The sequence below is a fragment of the Nerophis lumbriciformis genome, linkage group LG18, assembly GCF_033978685.3.
Source record: "Nerophis lumbriciformis linkage group LG18, RoL_Nlum_v2.1, whole genome shotgun sequence".
Classification (NCBI taxonomy): Eukaryota; Metazoa; Chordata; class Actinopteri; order Syngnathiformes; family Syngnathidae; genus Nerophis; species Nerophis lumbriciformis.
In genome coordinates, this window is record NC_084565.2 from 20,982,994 (window position 1) to 20,995,143 (window position 12,150).

General features: G+C 36.5%; 2 protein-coding genes across 3 annotated transcripts in view; one reads left to right on the forward strand and one right to left on the reverse strand.

Moving 5' to 3' along the window:
* The window catches only part of LOC133617678 (Rieske domain-containing protein), an 81,671-nt gene that overhangs the window by 67,645 nt on the left and 1,876 nt on the right, over window positions 1-12,150 (forward strand). For both annotated transcript variants that reach the window (XR_009817050.2, XR_012050946.1), the window contains one exon: window positions 10,265-10,344. The gene's annotated coding sequence lies outside the window, so the exon portion shown is untranslated. The remainder of the gene's footprint in view (window positions 1-10,264; window positions 10,345-12,150) is intronic.
* The window catches only part of cilp2 (cartilage intermediate layer protein 2), a 75,372-nt gene that overhangs the window by 43,632 nt on the left and 19,590 nt on the right, over window positions 1-12,150 (reverse strand). The window lies entirely within an intron of this gene.

Sequence of the window (12,150 nt, forward strand, 5' to 3'; positions counted from 1 at the left end):
AAAGATGTCCGATAATATCAGCCTGCCGATATTATGGGCCGATAAATGCTTTAAAATGTAATATCGGAAATTATCGGTATCGGGGTTTTTTTTATCGGTATCGGGTTTTTTTTTTTGTTGTTTTTTTTTTTTTTATTAAATCAACATAAAAAACACAATATACACTTACAATTAGTGCCCCAACCCAAAAAACCTCCCTCCCCCATTCACACTCATTCACACAAAAGGGTTGTTTCTTTCTGTTATTAATATTCTGGTTCCTACATTATATATCAATATATATCAATACAGTCTGCAAGGGATACAGTCCGTAAGCACACATGATTGTGCGTGCTGCTGGTCCACTAATAGTACTAACCTTTAACAGTTAATTTTACTCATTTTCATTAATTACTAGTTTCTATGTAACTGTTTTTATATTGTTTTACTTTCTTTTTTATTCAAGAAAATGTTTTTAATTTATTTATCTTATTTTATTAATTAAAAAAAAAAAGTACCTTATCTTCACCATACCTGGTTGTCCAAATTAGGCATAATAATGTGTTAATTCCACGACTGTATATATCGGTTGATATCGGTATCGGTTGATATCAGTATCGGTAATTAAAGAGTTGGACAATATCGGAATATCGGATATCGCCAAAAAGCCATTATCAGACATCCCTAGTTACGTTAACATACCAGGCACGTTCTCAGTTGGTTATTTATGCCTCATATAACGTACACTTATTCAGCCTGTTGTTCGCTATTCTTTATTTATTTTAAATTGCCTTTCAAATGTCTATTCTTGGTGTTGGGTTTTATCAAATACATTTCCCCCAAAAATTGCGACTTATACTCCTGTGCGACTTACCGTATTTTTCGGAGTATAAGTCGCACCGGAGTATAAGTCGCACCTGCCGAAGATGCATAATAAAGAAGGAAAAAAACATATACAAGTTGCACTGGAGTCTGGCCAAACTATGAAAAGAACTGCGATTTATAGTCCGAAAAATACGGTATATATGTTTTTTTTCCTTCTTTATTATGCGTTTTCGGCCGGTGCGACTTATACTCCGGAGCGACTTATACTCCGAAAAATACGGTATGTAGTATAATATTTAGACAACACATTCAGAACATTCGTTCTCAGGACTGGACTGTGCACCTTACCTCCTTTTGCACTATTTTTCTTTTCTTTCCTTCCTATGTTTTGCATATTTATAGACTGTCGCACTGATACTGGAGTTGCTTTTAATCTCATTGCACCTGTGTATAGTGACAATAAAAAGGCATTCCATTCTATTCTATGCTATATCTTTTTAAAGCTGTCACATACTTTAGTTTTGTCGTCGCTTTTTGTTTATGTATTTCACCTTAAAAGTCTCATGCGGTCTAACCTACGACCTGCACATTTCCACAGATATGTCAAAAGAGTTCAAATAGAGCATTGACATTGGATGTTCATTGTGACCTCTCATAAACTGGAAAGAAAAAAGAAACACTAAAGAGGTGTCAAAGGCTGTGTGTGATGTAAATGTGGGGTCTGGTTAGAAGCTTAGTTCTGCTTTTAGCCTGGTTGGTGACACTTGCGTTCCACGTAAACAACTGGATGACCATTCTTTTGACATCTTAACCCGTGACAACTGCCACTCTTATTTTAGAAGTTTTACCATTTAGAGATGTGTCACAGTGGCTCTTTTTTGGGGGGGTGAGAAAAAAAATTAAGTCTAAGCCTGGGCCCCTGGAAAGGGGATCCAGACTGAGGCCAAGGGGAAAAAAACCTCATAGCCATTGCACACATAAACATGCGTGTAAGAGGGAAACCTCAAAGAAACACAAAGGGCATTAAAGACATTAAAAGAGCAGAGCTGTTGCAACCAGCCACTTCTATACACAGATAAAAAAGCAAAACAACAACAAAAAGGAGCAGACCCAACAAAGCAACCAAGAGAGCCGACTCCACCCTTGGCCGCCCACCATGGATGAGCGGTGGATACGTCCAAGGAGACCGTATCCTTATGTACTCAACAAAAAAAGGTGAAATAACTGAAAACATGTTTTATATTCTAGTTTCTTCAAAATAGCCACCCTTTGATCCAATTACTGCTTTGCACACTCTTGGCATTCTCTCGATGAGGCTTCAAGCACACCTGTGAAGTGAAAACCATTTCAGGTGACTACCTCTTGAAGCTCATGGAGAGAATGCCAAGAGTGTGCAAAGCGGTAATCAGAGCAAAGGGTGGCTATTTTGAAGAAACTAGAATATAAAACATGTTTTCAGTTATTTCACCTTTTTTTTGTTAAGTACATAACTCCACATGTGTTCATTCATAGTTTTGATGCCTTCGGTGACAATCTACAACAGGGGTCCCCAAACTTTTTGACTCGGGGGCCACATTGGGTTAAAACAATTTGGCCGGGGGCCGGGCTATATATATATATATATATATATATATATATATATATATATATATATATATATATATATATATATATATATATATATATGTATATATATATATATATATATATATGTATATATATATATATATATATATATATATATATGTATATATATGTATATTAGGGATGTCCGATAATGGCTTTTTGCCGATATCCGATATTCCGATACTGTCCAACTCTTTAATTACCGATACCGATATCAACCGATACCGATATCAACCGATATATACAGTCGTGGAATTAACACATTATTATGCCTAATTTGGACAACCAGGTATGGTGAAGATAAGGTACTTTAAAAAAATAAAAAATAAGATAAATAAATTAAAAACATTTTCTTGAATAAAAAAGAAAGTAAAACAGTTACATAGAAACTAGTAATTAATGAAAATGAGTAAAATTAACTGTTAAAGGTTAGTACTATTAGTGGACCAGCAGCACGCACAATCATGTGTGCTTACGGACTGTATCCCTTGCAGACTGTATTGATATATATTGATATATAATGTAGGAACCAGAATATTAATAACAGAAAGAAACAACCCTTTTGTGTGAATGAGTGTGAATGGGGGAGGGAGGTTTTTTGGGTTGGTGCACTAATTGTAAGTGTATCTTGTGTTTTTTATGTTGATTTAATTAAAAAAAAAAAAAAAAACGATACCGATAATAAAAAAAACGATACCGGTAATTTCCGATATTACATTTTAACGTATTTATCAATATGCCGATATAATCGGGACATCTCTAATATATATATATATATATATATATATATATATATACACACACATACATATAGATACATACATACATATATATACATACATACATATATACACATACATATATACACATATATATACATACATACATATATACATATAGATACATACATACATATATACACATATATATACATACATACATATACATATATTTATACACACATATATACATACATATATACACACTAATATATATATATATATATATATATATATATATATATATAATTAGTGTCTACATATGTATACATATATATGTATATAATTAGTGTGTATATATGTGTATAAATATATAGTGTGTATATATGAGTGTATAAATATATGTATATTTGTATATAAAAATGTGTATATATGTATATATACTGTATATCTATGTATGTATATATATATGTGTATATATGTATGTGTGTATATATATGTATGTATGTATATATGTGTATATATGTATGTGTGTGTGTATATATATATATATATATATATATATATATAGATATTCCTCGTGCACTAATTGACTAAAAGAATGCGCACTTGATGTCACGTTATCGATGAAAAAATGCATTTTTAGACAATATCCTGGGCGCGGCCACTGCTCCCCTCACCTCCCAGGGGGTGATCAAGGGTGACTGGTCAAATGCAGAGAATAATTTCGCCACACCTAGTATGTGTGTGACAATCATTGGTACTTTAACTTTAACTAATATGATTTGCCTGAGCGGCTAGGAGACAGATTTTATTTAAAAAATTATTTAAATTTTGAATTATTTTTATTTATGTTTCAACTTGGGATTTTGGACGCTGGCGGTCCGTAGTTTGGGGACCCCTGATCTACCATGTAAATAGTCATGAAAATAAAGAAAACACATTGAATAAGGAGAAGGTGTGTTCAAACTTTTGGCCTGTACTGTACATTCTGCTCCTGTAATGGTGCTAATAAAGAAAAGGGTAACGTGCGGAAAATGAGCTTTTTCTTCTTTTTTTTTAACTACGGCGCTACTGCAGCCTTGATGCTTTTCTGTCACATGGGGTATGGTTGTGCAGATGTACAGTATGGAGGCCTGCAGCATGTTGAATATATTCCAGGAGAAGTAACGTGTAGCATAACTCGCCGGACCAGGTGAAGACTGCCAAAATGGCGAGGTTATAGTATTGCTTAAAGCAGACCGGCTGACGATCTCTTCGTGCCGCGGCGTGAGGGCAACCATGGCAGAAGTGTGATCTCCCTGCCATGTCATATGGAAGCTCTTTACGCCTTTGGCCGGCGTGTTCTCCGATGTGTGCGTGGCCGCAACAATGTCTGCTCTTTTATTTTTCCTTTCGCTCAAATCTCCCAAGTTTGGATTCCTAAAGCATCTGTGCCTCATTAAGATGTGCAATTTTGCCCCTGACATTAACTAATGATGCATCAGCTGGACCATTTTTAAGGTTTTTGTCAAGTATTTTCTGTGCACAGCTTTAATCCCCAATATATATATATATATATATATATATATATATATATATATATATATATATATATATATATATATATATATATATATATACATACATATATACAAACGTGCTTTAACTGCTGCACCTGTGATCCCCATAATGTATCATTGCACCTGTCAATCACAAATAACGTGTTCTGATGAGAAAATTCCATTCAATAACATCCAGGTATTTTTCCATTGTCCTCACCATTAACTACACTGTCCCAGCTTGTGTACTGCAGCTTGCCAAAACATTGTAATAAACTTAATAAAGCAACACAAATATGAACAATCAACACAAGCCCTTTATACACAGCCTTTTTCGACTTGTCGTTCTGTGTAAAAAGGTCGGGCCGGTAATCTCAGGGTACCACACGATGACGATATCTCAATTTGGCGATACTGCAAATTAGGGTTGTCCCGATACCAATATTTTGTAAATGTATTTTCGATACTTTTCGATACCTTTTGATACTTTTCTAAATAAAGGGGACCACAAAAAATGTCATTTTTGGCTTTATATTATTAAAAAATCTTAGGGTACATTAAACATATGTTTCTTATTGCAAGTTTGTCCTTAAATAAAATAGTGAACATGCTAGAAAACTTGTCTTTTAGTAGTAAGTAAACAAACAAAGGTTCTTAATTAGTCTGCTGACATATGCAGTAACATATTGTGTCATTTTCCAATCTATCATTTTGTCTAAATTATGAAGGACAAACTGTAAAAATGAATTATTAATCCACTTGTTCATTTACTGTTAATATCTGCTTACTTTCTCTTTTAACATGTTCTATCTACACTTCTGTTAAAATGTATTAATCACTTATTCTTCTGTTGTTTGGATGCTTTACATTAGTTTCGGATGATACCACAAATTTGGGTATCAATCCGATACCAAGTCGTTACAGAATCATACATTGGTCATATTCAAAGTCCTCATGTGTCCAGGGATGTATGTTTTTAAACGGAACATAAACATACTATGTAAACAAAGTAGTATCGACTAGATACGCTCCTGTACTTGGTATCATTACAGTGGATGTTAGGTGTAGATCCACCAATAGCGTTTGTTTACATTGTGGCGTCCCCGGAAGAGTTGGTGCTGCAGGGAATCCTGGGAATTTGTTGTGTAGTGTTTATGTTGTGTTGCGGTGCAAATATTCTCCCAAAATGTGTTTGTCGTTGTTGTTTAGTGTGGTTTCACTATATGGCACATGTTTATGACAGTGTTGGCGTTGTTCACACGACCACCCTTAATGTGACATGTATGACTATACATGCCCTTCATTCACATGTGATTAGTATATTTGAAGGTAAGTCAATTACCTTAATGGTCAATGATTAGTTATGATGAAAATTAGTTTTGAAATTATCAATCATAGTCAAAAGTTAATACAACTACTATCATGACTCCGGTGTGCTGAGGTGTGTAAGGATGCATGTATAGTAACCGTGATGCAGTTGGGAGAGTGGCCGTGCCAGCAACCTGAGGGTTCCTGGTATGATCCCCACATTCTACCAATCTCATCACGTTCGTTGTGTCCTTGAGCAAGACACTTCACCCTTGCTCCTGATGGGTGGTGGTTAGGGCCTTGCATGGCAGCTCCCGCCATCAGTGTGTGAATGGGTGAATGTGGAAATAGTGTCAAAGCGCTTTGAGTACCTTGAAGGTAGAAAAGCGCTATACAAGTATAACACTTTTTTTTTTACTTGTTCCTAATGGTTGATTCTTGACATAAACGTACTTGATTTGTCTCCATGACTTTGAAGCAGTTAAAACAGTGCTGACTGCGGACAGACGTAGCTGCTGTCGTTGCGTCTTAAAGCCGAAACGCAACGACGACGGGTGGTGTACCGGTACTTTTTAGAGGCGGTATAGTACCGTATATGTAGGGATGATGTTTGATAAGAAATTATCGAGTTCGAGCCTATTATCGAATCCTCTTATCGAACCGATTCCTTATCGATTCTCTTATCGAGTCCAGATAGGTTGTTTTATATGGAAAAAAACACACAATATTTGGTTTAACAAAAGCTCCCTTTTATTATATAAGAAAAAAATAAAATCTAATAAATAAATAAATATTGACTGTTGTTACCCAAAGTATATTAAGTGGGATTTTTCAGAAAAACAAATATATACAGTAACACAAAAACAACCTGTCTCTGTGATCACTATAGGTGTATAAATACTAATATAGTGTTAAATAAAATCAGTCCCTTGGGCACAAAACTTAAAATAATACAGCTCTCCAAAAAGTGCACTTCTGCTGCTATTTGACATAACTGTTTGTTATGAGGTGGCGACTTGTCCAAGGTGTACACCGCCTTCCGCCCGATTGTAGCTGAGATAGGCTCCAGCGACCCCGAAGGGAATAAGCGGTAGGAAATGGATGGATGGATGTTTGTTATGATGCTTTGACATTTTTGCACTTTTTTTCTTTATTGAAAGAAAATTCTATGAAGAGAAAAGTTGTTTGCAAATGTGGTTACAATGCTAAAAAATGAAAAGTTAAAGCTAAAAAAAGAAATACACTTTATTGAGTTAACATTATTTCTTTATAGGGGGAAAGATGTGATGTTATGAGCTAGGGAATATAACAACTACACTACCCAGCATGCAACGGGAGTGACGAGCATGCGCAGTAGCCCCGAAAAGTGTTGTTGCATGTCGCCACCCGGCAGCTAAGAATGAGGTTATGAGCACGCTGTGAAAGTAAACGTCAAGAACTCAGCCGACACGCCTCGTCTGCATTATTTATAATTAGACAGACAACACATATACAGTGTGATTTTGTTTTGTTTACAAGGAAAGAAAAACAAAAGTTAAAAAAGGGAGATATGTTGTATATATATGTATGTGCTGCGGTTGCTTTAAGAACGTTGCGACAGCTGCCGTAAAGGAGGTGCGTTGCTAGCCTGGTTGCTATGTTTCCGGTTGGTCGTAAAAGTGTTCATGTGTTTGTACCCTGCTCAAATCGCTCAGTAAAGTTATTCATTGGATTATACCTTTTGTTTTGAACTTTATTACACCTTGGAGCGCTTTTTCCGGTCCATTGTTTTTCCTGCTTTCCCTATCTGCGCCTAATGACTGAGCTACGTGACGTCATTTCTTGTGATGTCTCAAAGGGCATTTCTGGTCGGGATGGGATTCGTTCCCAGGGATTCGAATAAAGAACCAACTCTTTTTCTTTACTATAGTGGTCTCGATAACGGGTACCGGTTCTCAAAAAGGGATTCGAGTCCGAGGACACGGTTCTTTTCTTATCGAACAACCGGGAAAACCGGTTTTGAGTATCATCCCTACGAATATGATTTATTAGTATCGTGGTACTATACTAATACCGGTATACCGTACAACACTACTCCAAAGTACTACCCATCTTTGTCCCAACCACACTGTAAATGCCCAAAGTGAGTCCGCACTTTCGATGAGATGCATCAATTTAACTTCACCGCATATTTTTCTTCCATCTGTAATCGGCAGTGTTGCAGCTACTTCTAAATCAGGGGTCTCAAACACGCGGCCCGCGGGCCACTTGCGGCCCGCGAGACGTTATTTTGTGACCCGCACCTTAATATGAAAATTTAATGTTAGTGCGGCCCGCAAATTTTATATGAATGGCGCTTGACAGCGTCATACTTGTAAACCTTCCCGATTTTTCCGGGAGACTCCCCAATTTCAGTGCCCCTCCCGGAAATCTCCAGGGGCAACCATTCTCCCGATTTTTTGCCCGATTTTCACCCAGACGACAATATTAAGGGCGTGCCGTCACGGCACTGCCTTTAGCGTCCTCTACAGCCTGTACAAACAGCGTGCCAGCCCAGTCACATGTTGTATTTGGCTTCTGTAGACACATACAAGACATACTTGATCAATAGCCATACAGGTCACACTGAGGGTGGCCGTATAAACAACTTTAACACTGTTACAAATATGCGGCCACACTGTGAACCTACACCAAACAAGAATGACAAACACATTTCGGGAGAACATCCGCACCGTAACACAACATAAACACAACAGAACAAATACCCAGAATCCCATGCAGCCCTAACTCTTCCGGGCTACAATGTATATATATATATATATCTTTTCTTGCGGCCCAGCCTCACCCAGTTTCTGCATCCAGTGGCCCCCAGGTAAATTGAGTTTTAGACCCCTGTTCTAAATCACTAATCCTCGCCTCCATGGCGACAAATAAAGTAAGTTTCTTACAAGTATCATCCCTGCAGGACGAGGAACTTCTCCTTGAATGTCTCGTTCATGTCTTTCTTCAGGTCTTTTATTTTATGTCGTCATAGAATACGTGACATGCTTCACTACACACCGTAGCTCACCGGCGTCACAATGTAAGGAAACGCCATTGGTGGATCTACACCTGACTACTGTAATGATACCAAATACAGGAGTGTATCTAATACTTTTTTAGTTTAAAAAAAAATTCATATTACGTTTATATACTCAGGAAATATGTCCCTGGACACATGAGGACTTTGAATATGACCAATGCATGATCCTGTAACGACTTGGTATCGGATTGATATCCAAGTTTGTGGTATCATCCAAAACTAATGTAAAGTATCAATCAACAGAAGAATAAGTGATTATTACATTTTAACAGAAGTGTAAATATAACATGTTAAAAGAGAAAATAAGCAGATATTAACAGTAAATGATCAAGTAGATTAATAATTCATTTTCTACCACTTGTCCTTAATAATGTTGACAACATAATAGAATGATAAATGACACAATATGTTACTGCATACGTCAGCAGCTAAATTAGGAGCCTTTGTTTGTTCACTATTTTATTTAAGGACAAACTTGCAATAAGAAACATATGTTTAATGTACCGTAAGATTTTTTGTTAAAATAAAGCCAATAATGCCATAATTTGTGTTCCCCTTTATCGAAATACATTTTTGTACCGGTACCAACATTTTGGTATCGGGACAAGCCTACTGCAAATTTATATTTGTGTGCTTATAAGTGTGAAACAAAAATAACTTGCATACTCCAAAGTACTACCCATCTTTGTACCAACCACACTGTAAATTCCCAAAGTGCCACACTTTCAATTTGAATGATGAGATGCATATATATTCTTCTTCGGTGCCACTTGCGCGAGAAATGCCCTGAACATGTAAAACCGTGACTGGACTGGCTATAGAAAAACCAGGTAAGTAGCTCACAGCAAAGTAGCTCAATAATTGAATCATCAGGTGAAATATGATTCACCAAATTGCACTCCTAATAAAAGGCACTGGGAGGAAAACCGAGGCTACAGGCACTCACTTATTCTATCCTTTTGTGTTGAAAGCAATTGTTGCTGTCTGCTGAGTATTTTATTGGTCACACCAGAAACTGGGTCTTTCGTCTATATGCATCTAATTGTCTGATTGCCGGATGACGTGCAGACGCAGAAATGGGCAGCATGATGAATGCAGTTATGCTGCCATTTTGCAGGCTTCAGAGAGTTATGGTCTGATGTTTGTAACGGCTGAAGCAAAAGTGCTTTTTTTTTCTAACGACCCCTCTCTTATCCCATTTTAAGCCGTCAGTGACATCAGATGACTTGGATTTGACGCTGGTTACCCTCTGGACATGCAAACCTTCCCTGTGCAACTCTCAAAGGTACTCCAGCTACACACTGAAAAAATGTTGGGTTAAAAAATAACCCCATTTTTTAACCCTTATTGGAGATATTTTAACTCAACATTGTGGGGAAATTTTTTTCAACCCAACTTTTGCGTTGAAATATTTCACCAAAAAGTGAAATATTTTATGCTAACTTAATGTTGGGTTTTTCCCAACCAAACTATTGGGTTGAATTATTTAACCCAAAAGTTGAGTTTTGCTAACTTAATGTTGAGTTATTCCCAAGCAAACTATTGGGTTGAATTATTTAACCTAAAAGTTGAGTTATGCTAACTTAATGTTGGGTTATTCCTAAGCAAACTATTGGGTTGAATTATTTAACCCAAAAGTTGAGTCATGCTAACTTAATGTTGGGTTTTTCCCAACCAACCAAACTATTGGGTTTAATTATTTAACCCAAAAGTTGAGTTATGCTAAATTAATATTGGGTTTTTCCCAACCAAACTATTGGGTTGAATTATTTAACCCAAAAGTTGAGTTATGCTAACTTAATGTTGGGTTTTTCCCAACTAAAGTATTGGGTTGAATTATTTAACCCAAAAGTTGAGTTATGCTAACTTAATGTTGGGTTTTTTTCCAACCAAACTATTGGGTTGAATTATTTAACCCAAAAGTTGAGTTATGCTAACTTAATGTTGGGGTTTTCCCACCTAAACTATTGGGTTGAATTATTTAACCCAAAAGTTGAGTTATGCTAACCTAATGTTGGGTTTTTCCCAACCAAACTATTGGGTTGAATTATTTAACCCAAAGGTTGAGTTATGCTAACTTAATGTTGGGGTTTTCCAAACCAATCTATTGGGTTGAATTATACAACCCAAAAGTTGAGTTATGCTAACTTAATGTTGGGGTTTTCCCAACCAAACTATTGGGTTGAATTATTTAACCCAAAAGTTGAGTTATGCTAACTTAATGTTGGGTTTTTCCCAACCAAACTATTGGGTTGAATTATTTAACCCAAAAGTTGAGTTATGCTAACTTAATGTTATAAATAAATAAATAAATGGGTTGTACTTGTATAGCGCTTTTCTACCTTCAAGGTACTCAAAGCGCTTTGACATTACTTCCACATTTACCCATTCACACACACATTCACACACTGATGGAGTGAGCTGCCATGCAAGGCGCTAACCAGCACCCATCAGGAGCAAGGGTGAAGTGTCTTGCTCAGGACACAACGGACATGACGAGGTTGGTACTAGGTGGGGATTGAACCAGGGACCCTCGGGTTGCGCACGGCCACTCTGCCACTGCGCCACGCCGAGTTATGCTAAATTAATATTGGGTTTTTCCCAACCAAACTATTGGGTTGAATTATTTAACCCAAAAGTTGAGTTATGCTAACTTAATGTTGGGTTTTTCCCAACTAAAGTATTGGGTTGAATTATTTAACCCAAAAGTTGAGTTATGCTAACTTAAAGTTGGGTTTTTTTCCAACCAAACTATTGGGTTGAATTATTTAACCCAAAAGTTGAGTTATGCTAACTTAATGTTGGGGTTTTCCCACCTAAACTATTGGGTTGAATTATTTAACCTAAAAGTTGAGTTATGCTAACTTAATGTTGGGTTTTTCCCAACCAAACTATTGGGTTGAATTATTTAACCTAAAAGTTGAGATATGCTAACTTAATGTTGGGTTATTCCCAAGCAAACTATTGGCTTGAATTATCTAACCCAAAAGTTGAGTTATGCTAACTTAATGTTGGGTTATTCCCAACCAAACTATTGGGTTGAATTATTTAACCCAGAAGATGAGTTATGCTAACTTAATGTTGGGGTTTT